The sequence below is a fragment of the Mycteria americana genome, chromosome 1 (assembly GCF_035582795.1).
Source record: "Mycteria americana isolate JAX WOST 10 ecotype Jacksonville Zoo and Gardens chromosome 1, USCA_MyAme_1.0, whole genome shotgun sequence".
Lineage (NCBI taxonomy): Eukaryota > Metazoa > Chordata > Aves > Ciconiiformes > Ciconiidae > Mycteria > Mycteria americana.
The window spans coordinates 106,160,989-106,174,891 of record NC_134365.1 but is presented as its reverse complement, the minus strand read 5'-3'; the positions used below and the strand labels follow the sequence as shown (position 1 = coordinate 106,174,891).

The following is a 13,903-nucleotide window of genomic DNA, read 5'->3' as shown; positions in this document are numbered from 1 at the left end:
GAATCTAATAGCCGCAAAGCCACAAAGGCAAGGAGAGCCGGGGACTGTGAGACCACACTCTTACAGCATGGGCTTGGCTCTGGTTGTCCACGGTCCCAGGAGTATTCCCCTCATATTCTTTTTGGGTGCTACAGGAACCTAAACAAAGTTGAAAACTGAAGTCCTGAGGTGAATTCAGATGACAGATACTAAAAGCTTTTGCCTTTCACTGACTTATCTAATGTGTCAGGCAGCCAGCATAATACAGAAAGAAGGGTGTTTATGCAGCATTTTTCCCAACTTACACCATTTTTTCAGCCTATATCTGAAGTACTATGGCACTCTTAGTTGTTTCTTCCCCCCCTTAAAAAGGTTTTGAGACATTTTTTGAAAAAAAAAAAAAAAATATGCAAAATATACTGAGATTTAAATCCAGCCTCTGAATCTCCTTATTTTATATATTTGTTTTGGTGGCTCAGAAAATGAAGGCTATCGGCTCTTGGATTATGTAAAATGACATGGTACATTTCGTTTCATTTTCTTCAGAGTGCATGCATCAACTTATCCATGAAGTATTGATTGCAGGGGGCTGAAGCTGTCTGCACAGAGCTGGCTGATTTTATAAGAGATTTTATTCGCAATTCTGCCACAAAAGCAAGGTGTTGCTGTTATTTATAATAGAAAGTATGCAATGCTAAAGACAAGCAGGTGTCTGTGGAAGAGTGGCTTGCACTCTAATGCCCAAGTTTATGTGACTTTAAGCACAGTATATGTGAAAACATGAGGAAGTCACTGCACTCGAGTCATTCCTCTGGGGCAAATTGCCTTCAAAGCCTTCTTTTCCCTGCTACATCCAACCACTGCTTACTCTCGCCTCTCCACACGTCTGTATCTACAAGGGATTTCCCAGGCAGAAGCATGTACCTGTGTGCCAAACACTTGTTCTGTGCACAAGCAGTAAAGGTAATGTTTCGGGGATGTATCATACACCGAGCTCATTCTCAGCAGATCCGGCAAACATGTCCTGGAAGCATCAGCCTCGTTGAGCAGAGCTACACAGTACAGCTACAGAAACCCTGAGCATCTCAGCGCATGCCTGGACCACGGCCAAAGCAGAGCCATAACCCACCTGAGAGGACCAGGCACGCGGTAGAGCCTTCGCACAGCGAAACATCTCAGAGGTCTGGAAAAGCTCGCAAAGTCTTCAATACGAGCTGGGCAAAACTTCCTCAGGCAAAAGGCTGTTTCAAGGAAACCCCCAACCGCTATGTGGATTTTGTCACAGGAGTCGCCGAAGGGCTTGCACAAGCTCGCAGGGCAATGCCACAGCCGCACCTTCGCCCTTCCCCATCCTGCTCATCTCCTCGAGGAGCGGGCAGGCATTGCTGCCTCTGCCTCTTGGTTTAGAGTCACGGGCGGCGTCTGTTTCTTGCGCCCACGTAGGCACACGCGTTTATCTTCGGGCTGAACGGCCCCGCCGCCTGCCCAGGGCCCCGCAGCGCAGCTGAGCGCTGGCCCCAGCCCGGCGGCCCGGCCTGCCGGGGAGGGAGGCGGCAGAGCCGGTCGCTGCTCCCGGCCCCCGCGCACCGCCTCCTCTTCGAAAGGCTTGCTCGCTCTGCTAGCCCTCGCCTCCTTTCCTCTCGTCTCCGCGGCCCTCAGCTCTCAGAGCTGCCGGAAAGCAGCACTCGGAGCTGCCGGGGAGCACAGCCCGCCTTTCCGGGTGTTTTCCCGGTAACGAGTCAATGCCGAGCGTGCGGCCCGCGCCCGGGTCCCGGCTCCGGCCGGGGAAGGCGCCGGCCTCCCACCGCTCCCCGCCCGCCTGGGACTCCCGTAGCGGACGCTCACGCCACAGCCTGCAAACAGCTTGCCAGTGTTTCAAATAATTTTTTAAAACCTTCTCCGAAGACCATAATAATTTCCTACGTGCATTCAGGACAGGTCAGCCCTTTTACTACTGAGGCGTGATAAATACGATCTTCCTTGACTTCCAGGAGGTGTTAAGCATTTCCAAAGTTTCATAATGCTCAAAGAGACTGTGTGAGAAACAAAATGGACATCGCCGCCGCTCGGATTTTTCTTTTTTTCAGGCAGCGGTTTGCTGCCTTCTGGCTCCTCGGAGCGGCCGGCGCCGGCAATGCTTCCCGCTACCGCGCAACGCCGGGGCCCGGCAGGCGGGGGGGGGGGGGGGGGGGAGTGCTTTTTGGCTGACCCAGATTTTGAAGCACTGCGGAATAAAAACGTACAGCTCCTATTAGTCCTGACTGATGACTGGATTAGTCAACCGATGATGTAGCCAGGTATCTACGTTTTTTGCTGTGCCTCTGCGGTGTGTTTCTGTGCTTTATGTCTTGCACTTTCTTTACACAGGGCATACGCGGTTTTTCCTGAATCTTCGTTTGTCGCCCCTGTGTTCACACTTTTTTTAAAGGATTTCTCAAAACCAGAGGGGTCTAGCTGATTAATAAAACTCAGTATTCATTAATAAACATATATTTAAGAATTTTAATAACGCCGTGTTGCAGCAGCTTCTTGTGCTCTTATTTTAGGGAATCAGCATTTGCACCAAGAAAGACAGAATCAGACACTTTCTCAGATTCTGTAGCCCATCCTCCCTACACTGGAGATCCCTGGAGATGTCATTACTGACATGATGAGACATTCTGGTTTAAGTGCTCGTGCTCTCTGCAGAGCAAGGGGCTGGGAATTAAGTATGCGTCTTATGCATAGCACTGCAGAACAGCATCAATAAATGACTATTCTCCTTAATGTTTGCTTCTAGATTCATGGGGACTAGAAGGAACTAGTGCCAGGCCAGAACTCGGGATTTTTAATTCCTGTTCGGGCCTGGATTGGTACTGCTGAACTCCATTGTGCCTCCGGAAAACAGACACAGTACTTGCTCTTACCATTGAGCTGTTGTGCTGATCAGCTACTGCTCAAGCAGTTCTTTGAATAAGAAAGTGCTATATGGGAAGGAAGGTTTATGTTTGTAATGAACAGGGCTTCAGTAACGGTCCTTGGCTGAGACATCTAGAGAGATTTTACTTGCTCTGTCCAGTGAAATCATGGGTGGTTTGCCAGTGATCTCAGAGGGAGAATGATTTTGTTTTTCATGCTAGTTCTTCTGCTACAAATGCTTCTATTTTTTCTTTTAGTGTATGCAATGTGGTACATCAAACACGTCTGTGTTTACAACACATTCTATGATTTGTTTTTTGTTTGGATCACACACATTAAAAAACAGAGCAGTCATCTGACAGCAAGGTAAGCTTCGTGTTAAGGTTAGCACTAATATATAGCAGATCTCCTTGTGCTTAAAACACAGCTACGGTAAGCTGAATTATTGTCCCTGTGCAGTTTTCATAGTTATTACTTGGTAGGTTGCCTCTTCAGTGTCAAATTAGAAGTCATTCGGCTAGAACCATTGCAGTGGTGCCTCTTGAGGTTTGTAGGCCCACATACTTGAAGTATATTACATATTTTTCCGAACAGTTGTTCTTTCACAGGGGTCTGTATTAGAACAGCATGAAATCTGCTGCTGTTTAGCTAGGTTTCATCTAAACCTCGCTGGTGTGTTCACTTTATGCAATGTCAGCAGCACTGAGAGTCAAACTCTGTTTCAGACAAACTTGAAACTTAAAAGAAAACTTGAACTCAACCTCCTCAATTCCTTCCAGTGTCTTTTGCCTTTCCATTCCTTTCTTCAAGGGCAAATTTGCATTTAGCTTTCTGATGTTTTGTGAATACCAAACAGCATCTTTTCCTGCTTTTCAAGAGCAATTTTGTGTTGCTTCCCCTTCTGCCCTACCTTGCACACACTCATCCACATCTCATACTTGCTGTGGTATACTGAAAGCAGGAGGGGAAGCAAGTATAGAAAGGTGATATATATATCACCTTTTTGTTCTATATATTTGTGGGCACGGAGAATGAACTTTCTGTGTTGAAGTGTTTGTTTAAATACTGGCTGCAGAGACCATAAAACAGAGGACAAGGGACAGAATGGCTGAGGAAAACATTCAAGGAACCAACTGCCTTATTCAGGGGAAGAGGAACTTTAAGGAAGAAGTGCTTGCAGATTATAAAAATGAGGCTTATATTGGGCATAAAGGTAGAAAGTATTTTTCTGTACCTTAGTAATTAAAAATTGGACTGGTTGGTGAAACAGAGAAGTGCTGTGGTCCTCATTTCACTGTTAAGGAATCTACAGCTCCAATAACTGAAGTGAAGGTGGAGAGAGATCTCTAACCAGCTTAAATTTGTGTAGAAACATGGTAAAAGGGCTAGGCACCAAATTTAAAAATGTGGGATTAAGTAAAATAATGATGAGTTTTCTTTTCTTTAAATACTCTCTCTGCCCTGGTTTATATATGGATCTTCTGCTGTTGTTAATTTTCTTTGGTCTCACACCTTTTTTTAAAAAAATTGCTCTTTTAGTAAATCATACGAGCAACTATTATTGTGGTATCTTGTCCTTTAGACTTGACTGAAAACTGGTTTTATTTTTCAGATAGTGCATTTGCCTGAAAATTATCATTACAATGTCTTCTGGCAAACAAGAGAGAGATTTGAGTAAGGTCAAAGACAAATCTGTGTATGGGGTTAAGTTAGACAAGTCTTCCCATAAGATTCTTAATCTTAGAAAGTAAAAAAACAGCTGGGATTAAAAAGAATTATACAGAAAATAGAGTTAATGCTTTTATCTAACATAATAGGAAGATAAAATTTTAAACACAGACATTGTTTTTAGTTAAAATTAATAAAACTGAGCATTATAGATATGTTTTATATTCTACAATGCATGTTAACACGGAGTCTCCAGGGAACCTCTTAGAGTTTAAGATTCAAAGTAAAAAACTGTGACTGAAAATCTAGCCTTGATCATGGTTATTAAAATAGATATCATGAACCTGAATTGGTCCTTGTACAGTTTAATTCCTTTGTCTTTGTGTAAGAAGATGAACTACCATAAACTTTGGCTTGATACTTCTTTTTCTGTTCTGGAGAAAAGATGAGAAAATTTCCCTCTATTACAGCTTGTATTTGCAAAGCATGATGGATAACTTGGTTCAAAGTGGCTGAGCATCCACTAAAATATTTTCATTATATGTTTGGTGTAATTTTTTTATGTGAAAGCATGACAGATTGTAATAATCAGCAGAGACCCCTTATAACCCCTTTTCTATTAAAAGGACAGGCATACATGTGACAGTTCCTTTATTTGTCAGACATGAGAGTATGTAAAAGCTGCACCTTCTCTAATTCCTTTCTCTACACATCCATATCCATACACACACGGGTATACATGTATATGTGCATGCATTTTACTTCAAAAAGACCTTTCTATGGCCCTGCCCAACTTTTTCCTTGTATATATGTCAATGAATTTGTTTCATTTTGCTGCTGGGAAGTGATATCACATCTGGATTATAAACAGATCTATCCAGAGTAGGGCTGGAGTTGTTGTACTGTCTAAAGGGCACCTGAGGTGAATGAGACTGCTTAATACTGATGGAGACTCATGGGCCCATTCTTTGAGAGCCTCCCTTTGGGTTCATCCACGCACCACTGCATCAGGTACAGAAAGCAGAGGGTCCATGGAGCAGCACTGATGCTGACAGAGCTTGAAGTGTTGGGCAGGGAAAGTCTTGGGTTTCCTCAAACCCCAACACAGACTAAGCAAGGATAACAGGAGACTGGCCACTTTCCCTAAAAGACTTTTGCAAAGCCTCAGTGGGAGACCGTGGCTGCAGCTACAACTCTGAAAGCTGTCTAGAGAAATTTTCATACATCACGTATGACATGTTGGCCCAAATGTTGGAAGCTATACCAAGCATCCTGCTCGGGCTTCCCAACAGGGGAGTCATGCTTACATGGCAAGGTGCTGGGCAGAGTCTGTTGTAAGATTAATGAGGGTAAGTGGCGCCTCAACAGAAATGACAATGAGAAGTAGCAAATGAAATCCTCTCCAGGCCTTTCCTGTCTGCATCGTGTAACACAAAACCCTCAGCTACATAAGAAATGAAAAAAAATCTTTCTAGGTCATTTTATTTTTAAAGATTAACTTGAGATCAGAGACTTGCATCATGCTGTGCTGTTGCCTCTGTGTTTTGCAATGTAGTTATTGGTACAGATTTTTAAGGACTAAATTGTCAAAATAGTTCAGTAGTTGTGTGAAATCTAATCATTTTGTACAGATTACAGTACCTCTGTATTTGAAATGGATTTTTAAATTCCAATTGCTGGAACTGCATCCTTAGTGTTCCTTGATTGTTTGTAGACGTTTCGAATGCCTTTGGATCCAGACAGAGTGATAATGGCTTTGAGCATAGAAATGGACTTGCAGCTGGATTCTCAGGAGAGCTTTCTACACTGGATAATAGCTCACATATTGAAATGTGCTCATCGAAGAGGTATTATGGGGGCAGTAAAGGGAACCAAGATTTGCCTGCAAAGTGGAGATGAGAAACAGGAACAGGTAGAAACAATCTAATTTCTCATGGTAAAAATCAAAACCCGTTATTTTCATCACTAATTTTAGGCCAGGATCTGCAACCGTTGCTGAAGGTACCCATTACCTTGTTGCCAGTGCAATTCCATTTATTACAGTATGTGTCAAAGACACATGGAAAATTGTTCTTTCCAGGGTAAGCTGCTGCTTAACATAAGTGTCAGAAGTGTCTAGCCTTTATTGATTCAAATTCTGAGTTCTTTATATGATATAACCATCCTAAGCAGAAATAGCTAATGTGCTGAAAGGCAGTACATGGTATTTGCAAAAAGAACAGCATGAAAAGATCTATGCTCCAGTGATGTCTTGTTTTCTTTACTGTTGCTACGGAGTTAAAAGCCCATCTGTCCTCCTTATTATGTTAAATTCATTCAGGAGTCACTTAACTGAAGTATCCTTAACCTAGTGCTTCTGCAAACTAGTACATCTACATAGAGAATAGTTATTAAAATAAACATCTCATTATCAGCATCCTAATGCAGTACCATTGTGAGTAATCAATGAGGTCTCTGGCAATCATGGGAATTATACAATATAATTGAGTTATTTATAATAAAATTGCTAGAGTTGCTGACCTTCCCAGTTAAAACTTTTTTATTTTTTTCTTAGAGCCTGCTGATCTTGCTCTGAATTTTCAACACACCATGTTTTCCTCTTTGCCCCAACATAACTTTAGTATAAAAATCTATTAAGCTAAGCTCAGGTTTATAGAAGAAAATTATCATGGAGTCACATTACAGAATCATGTTGCATTCCTTAAGCTTTAAAACCATCACTCCACCTAAGAATTTTATGCTGTCCTCCAAAATGAAATAGAAGCTGAAAAGATATGAGAATTTTTTCTATGTTGCTTCCACCTCAAGCTAACAGTCTATATTTCGCCCCTTTTACCTTAGTCTCTTAGTCAGCCATGCAGTAAAGTGGGTTTGAATCCCCTGCACACCTGTTACAGAGAACATGTAAGAATCAAGCTAATGTTGAAGCCTCAGCTATGAGAAAACAAATATGGGAATAAGAAGTTGCCAGCAGATACAACAAAGGCATAAAATGCCTTTGCTTTGCAATTGTATGCACCCCTCCCCATTTGTCCCTGCTTCTCCGCTGGGGATTATGCACGTACAGAAGTCCTGGTAGAAAGCTACTGGTGGCTGCTCCTCATCTGCCTCAGTGCCAAGACTTCCAGCTTAGCTTAAACTGATGACGAAGATGACATAAGATAACCTTGCAGAATAACCTTTTGCCCTCTAGACTGTCCGACAATGTAGAACATGGATGTACTGGGTATCTTTACATTTATTACAAATATTTTCCTCTGTCCATAAGATGGTCCAGCAATTATTTGGACCCTCAGAGTTAGATTGTCATTAGAATTCATTGTCCAGGTCTGCATCAGGACAACTCTGTTGTGAGACCATCAATATCAGTGGGTTTGGATGAGTGTCAAAGGGATTGGAGTAGATGCTGTAGTTTTAATTACGTACCTTTTTTTTAAAGAGGTAATAGGCTGGTCCCCTTTTTGGTGGGTACAGGATTTGCGATGCTGTGCACTGTTTCAAGAATGACAGGTTAGAAGCCATACAAATCACCAGCATGAAAGTTAAAAGAATCATATTTAGAGAGCCTATTCTAAATCAAGAGAAGACTCCAGAGAGTGGCAGTTCAAGCTTGCTTATTTATCAGGCAGTTGAGTTTGTGGGTGAACTGACTCCTAGCTACACTGCAGTTGGGGAGCTTTTCTGCTGACTGACAATACCGAGCCGAGAAGGCCACCTCAGAAGTTGGGTGGGAAAAGGTTGCTCTCTGCAGGCTCAGTAGTCCTTCCAGAGGACTTAGGGACACCATGTGTCTGTGGGAGGAGGGTGGGAGAGGTAAAGCATGACCGTGACTGCCATAAAATAAGTTAGACCTAGATCCTCTAGGCTTGGAGAGTTTTCGCCCTGGCCTTAGAGACAGACAAGGACAAATCACATGAAGACTTGCAGGAGATGCTGCCTTGCATCTTTTGTTATGCATAGGAGTGATGATGGAGGAGGGGCCTTGCCTGCTCTTTTTCCTCATTTAAAAAGCTGTACTGCTGTGTTTCATTTTACTTAACCACACAAAAATGGCAGAAGGCGGGAGGCAGGAGAAAAACATCCACATCAGACACAGCAGAAGGAAATACGGGAGGAGAGTGGAGAGGTGGGTTGGTGTTGTCTGGTTTATGGCCCTTCTGTGCCATCTGAATGGTACAAAAGGCTAAAAACCAGCTTGAGCATCTGTGTTACTGTCTGCACCACTATGATAATGAAACTCCACAAATGCTTAGAGGAATAAACAACATTTCAAGTTTCCTGAGGTTATATAAAAGAAATATTTATTCTATCTGAGCAAGAGTATGCAGAGAAGTATTGCAGTTAAAAAAAGGCATAATGTGTTCACAATGTGAGGGAGCAGAGCAGCACAGTGAGCAACCTTAACTAGGCTGTTTCCAAACTTTTGACTGCCTAACCATGCAGCCTTAATGCTCTGTTACCATATTCGTCATGCACACAGTATTATATAGATATATATAATACCGACTGTCTGGCTAGATATAGATATCTTATTTTTATTGGAATTTTATCCTCAGTCTCCTCTCTGCTTCTCTTTTCACAGTTTTTCTTAAGCAGAATGTGAAACTAATACTTTAAAATTTCAGCTGCACTTTTGAACCCGTGATATTTGAAAGCAATTTTTTCTCATCACAACCTGAAACTGATATGTTGTTACACAGGAAATGTTGCACATCTCAAAACTCTCCACTTATAGAAGATGCAGTACATATCCTTGCAAAGATGTGGGCTGCATGTGAAAAAAGGTATCAGGATTACTTGGTTTATTGGGAATTATCACTGCAGCTCTCTTCTCTACCTCCTTTTTCTTTACACAACTGCCAAAATTGTCTCTCAAAAATGTTTAAAAATCATATTCTATTATGTAGATCCTGGAGTTTAGTCTGAAATGCAGGCTTGTCTGTGAAAGCTATATTATGTATTTTGGCATTTATGCTACATAAAAATATTAATGTAAAGTAAATCCAAGCTCAGGTGCATAATTAAATCTAAAACAGATATTATTAAAGCACTTGAATGATCCCCAAGATGAAATCCTGCCTGCCCAATGAAAGCCAATGACACTGGGCTCCTCCAGCTCTTAGGTTATCAAAGGATCTTAGCACCCAAGTGCTATCACAGATTTAGGTACCTAAATCTACCATCTGAGGATGGACAAATTCTCTCTATGTTTTTATGGAGGCATATGATTTTGGGGCCAAAGAGGAGGGACAGAAGATGGAGCACAGTCTTGTAGCCCAGTGAGGACCATGTCTTGAATTTGTGGGCATTAAAGGATATTTCAAAACAGTCCCCAAAGCAAGAAGGAGAAGCCTTGGCTCCTCCCTATACAGAAGGGGATATTAGGAGAGAGGTGCTGCTTTTTGTCACTTCTGAGCAGGACCAGGTGCAAGATAGGCTACACCAGGGAACTTTCTGGTGAAAACCCAAGTATCCTTAGCCTTTTGGATGCTGGGGAGGTTAAGCAAGGGTTTTGTGAGTTGCATTCTTGGATTCAAGTGTCTAAATCTCACAGAAAACCTACCTGGGATATCTAACTGCCTCTGCTGAATCGATTTCATTTCCCAGGTTTTTTTCTGGTTACTTTTATGTATATATATTTCTTACATATGTATGCATGTTAACCCTGAAGTTTCTGCTATGTTATGTATCAGTTTAAATTTTGACACAAGTGAGGCTGAATTCCTTTCTACTTTCTCTTCACTCCCAGAGTTCAGTAAACTCTAGATAGGAAGCATTTGGCATGCAGGAAAAGCTCTAGTGTTGATTCTGTCTCCAGTAATCACCCATCCATCTAATCCATCATACTTGACCAGATTATATGTAAATCTGATTAGCTCACATAAGAATGTAAAAGAGTTTCTTGCTCTCTTTGGTAAGCACATCAATCCAATAACCTAGACATCAAAAGAAACAGGTTTTACACTTTACAGAGGAGAATCAATAATCCTAACGATATGCCGATTATAAGTGTATACAACCGCCAGAAAGGTTGTAGGCAGCTGAAGAGAGAAATCCTTCACCTCTTAAGCTGGTCAGACCCAAAGATTTGTTTGGTTAGCTGATCATGCTTTCTTTGAGAAGACCTATGTGCTTAATGCAACACCTCAATATGCAACATTAATTTTAATTAACAAATTGCTTGTGGACCTTTAGCTCTATGATATTGTTACTGTAGCCAAGGTTAGGAAATTGTCTGAAGGAAATAAATTTGAAGCAATTCAGGCACAGGTAAATAGCCTGTTATTATCTATGAACCATTGTCATTATGGTCACTTCTGAAAAATCATGTGTTTCCCATGGTTCATTAAATCTGTTTTACTCCCCAAATAAATGAGCTACTTTGAGATGTCAGCTGTGAAGACTGAAACAACTCCAAGCAGAAGGATTTATTCCACTAAGAAAGATGGCAATCAGCAACATGAAAGACCTTCCAGAAAACATCTTATACAAAATTCATGGTTTTGTTACTTCATAATGTTAAATGTTTTTAGCAGCTAACTAGTCACAGGATTTCATCAAGATGTGCATTCATAAACAAAGGGAAGGCATTAGCTTTTGTTTAGCAACTTTGCTCTGATTTATTCTTTCAGAAAAAAAGTAACATTCTCAAAATGGAAATTTTCTGTTTCAGCAGGTCTGTCTACCAGATTGTCAGAAAATGTCTTCAAAATGGCTAGCGTGAGGGTTCCACCAAGACTTATCAACAACTGAGCAACAAAGGAAAACATGTTATGGAATCAGAAAAAGGCAAGAAAGGAACAGGGGAGCTGGCAGCATGCTCCCTGCAGCCAAGGGTTTGTGCTGCCGTTGTCACGAACAGGTTTTAGAGCAGGCCAGGCTGGTTAATGTGGTTGTAGTTCCTGAGCAGGTACTTCCACCATGGCATATTGTATTTATATCATGCTATATCATTACAGGAATGTTGTGAAGAGGGGCAGCAGAAAGGAAGGCTGGTCATGGTGACTGTACTGTGGTTTGAAGGGGAACACCCTAAAAAGAAGGGAGGAAGGGAAACGATGCCTTCCATGAAAGCATCCAAGCAAGCCAGACTGCCAATCCCTCTGGAGGGCAGGGCAGGACAAGTGGTGGGAGAAGAGGAAAGCAGGGAAAAGCCTGAAAGAGTGGGGACTGGAGGACTTCTGAAGGGAGCAAGAGGCTACCTGCAGTGGAGGGCAGACCTACACCAAGCCTCAGAAATGACAGAAAGTGACCTTAAGGACTCCAAAGAGAAGTCAGGGCAGAGGACACTTTCTCTCAACCACAGAAACACTGAAAGTTGCTAAATTTGAAAGAAATCCTGGAGAAAAAGACCCATCCTTCTCAAGAGGGATATTGATTTTCCAGCTTTTCATGTGTTTTATTTCTCACTTCATAGGTTCTGAATTTTCCCTGCTTAGATGGTTATCCTGCTTTACTGTGTATAATATTTTGTAATTTTTTTTCCCCTAATAAATCTTAATTTAAAAGGCTGCAAAACCATTAACTTCGGGCTGACAGGAAGAATTTGCTTTCTATTGCATGGCCCTTCTGGTGCAAGGCTTGTGAGCAGGTAACCCTACACCACCAGTTGTAGCTGTCAGTACTGACAAACCCTACAAAAGTAGAGTATACCTAAGGAGTAATGTCGAAACACCGTAGGAGAACTGCACAGGGAGAAAGAGAAGTAGCTCTTCCTCCTTCCCTCTCTCATTGCAGCACCAAAATCTGGGAGCGTATGTCTTGAGTATTTGTGAGCCCTTGGAGCTAAGTGACACTACTTTGCCTCTTGGACCTTTCAAAGGCAAAATCTAGCCGGCCTTGAACATGAACATGCAGTAGAAAAGTGATGATGAGGAAATAAGGAATTGGTTACTAGAAATCAATGAATGACTGCCCTGAAAGCTGCCTGTGACTTACTTGAGGGTGTACGGTCAAAAGATTCATGTTGACGTGTATCCATATTATGGCCTACATGATGCCTTTTTTGTACGCTCCCCAGCAAAGCATAAACCTGTCCACTACCCAACGCTGCCTGTGCAGCAGCCTGTGCTCCAAACTGGCCACAGTCAGGATATTGAACATGTTTTTTTTCCCAGTGCAATAGGGTATATGTGGGATATGTACAGCATATTAGATTGGTTTCCAGCCACCTGCCAGAATCTGATGGCAGGAAATTTGCACATCTCTTGTTGTAGCCAAGTGACAGATAATAAGAGAAAGGTGCCATTGTTGGAACTATCAGTATCAGATTTTCTAATACAGCCCTGTTGTAATGAGATCATACACATTGCTCAAGCTGCAATCAGAACTTCCACTGGAGGAATGAGCCTGGATAATAATAAAAGCAGAAAGCATTTTAAGTAAATAGAATTTCCCAGATACTGCATAATGTTGTTTGTTATTGCTATCTTTTATGAGCCTTGAGAAATATATTGTATAAGAATGATTTCCTTCAATATAAGCTGTTATCATGGAGGTCTCCTATGTCAATTCTTATTTAAAATATATTTCCTTACAGTCTCGATATTATGAAAGCATAAATTAATGTGACCTCTTTGCTTCCATTCCATGTTCTTATAAAGCCTCACCGTAGCTCTCCAAAGAACAGTTACTTGCTGCTTTGTACAAATGTAGCCTAAAACACTCCAAATAATAAGATCCATTTTGGCGGTAAAAATTCATTTTATGTACAGCTTTCGCAGCCCCTGAAAAGCCAAGGTCTTTCAGTGAACGTTCCACAGAGCATTTTTTTCTAAGCTCAAGTGAGAGTGAAGAAGCATGTAGATCATCTCCCCCTCCGCTCTCCTAATGGAAAACCTCCATGAGCCCAAACAAGTGCCGCTTCTTTTGAAGAGCTTGTGGGAGCATAAACAGGGAGCCTGACAGCGCTAACAGCCAGTGCAACAGCAACGCCCTGGCAAATGTAGAAGAGAGGGCAGACTATTTCCATGAGCTATAGTACATTATTTCCCTCTTGCCTAAAGCTTGCCATTGGCAAAAAGACAAAGCCAAAACAAACTCTGACCATGAAATGCACATTCCTGATTAACATTTCCCTATTAAGAACATTTTCCTGTTTTGCACAGTTTGCTTTTTATTTTGATATGCATTTATTATTGCTGGCAGCGTGTAACAAATAGCATTTCATTGTTTCGTCCACATCAATTTCTGACCACTGGATCTTATTATACTATTTTCTACTAGTGTAAAAAAGCTGTATGCTTTCAAAATTTCTTCCTTAGGTAGGTAAAAATCTTGTTTACAGGCAAAGAGGAAACATACTTTACACATAAAGTCAAAATTTATCATTAATATAATTCAAATCCTAACAGTCTAA

At 41.6% G+C, this 13,903-nt stretch overlaps 2 long non-coding RNA genes across 2 annotated transcripts in view; one reads left to right on the top strand and one right to left on the bottom strand.

Moving 5' to 3' along the window:
* Window positions 1-13,903, bottom strand: part of LOC142404836 (uncharacterized) — a 121,616-nt gene that overhangs the window by 41,821 nt on the left and 65,892 nt on the right. The gene's annotated exons all lie outside the window — the stretch shown is intronic.
* LOC142404835 (uncharacterized) lies at window positions 1,694-9,329 on the top strand. The gene is made up of 3 exons (XR_012773962.1): window positions 1,694-2,276; window positions 6,260-6,392; window positions 9,246-9,329. It is a non-coding gene; the product is annotated as an uncharacterized LOC142404835 (long non-coding RNA).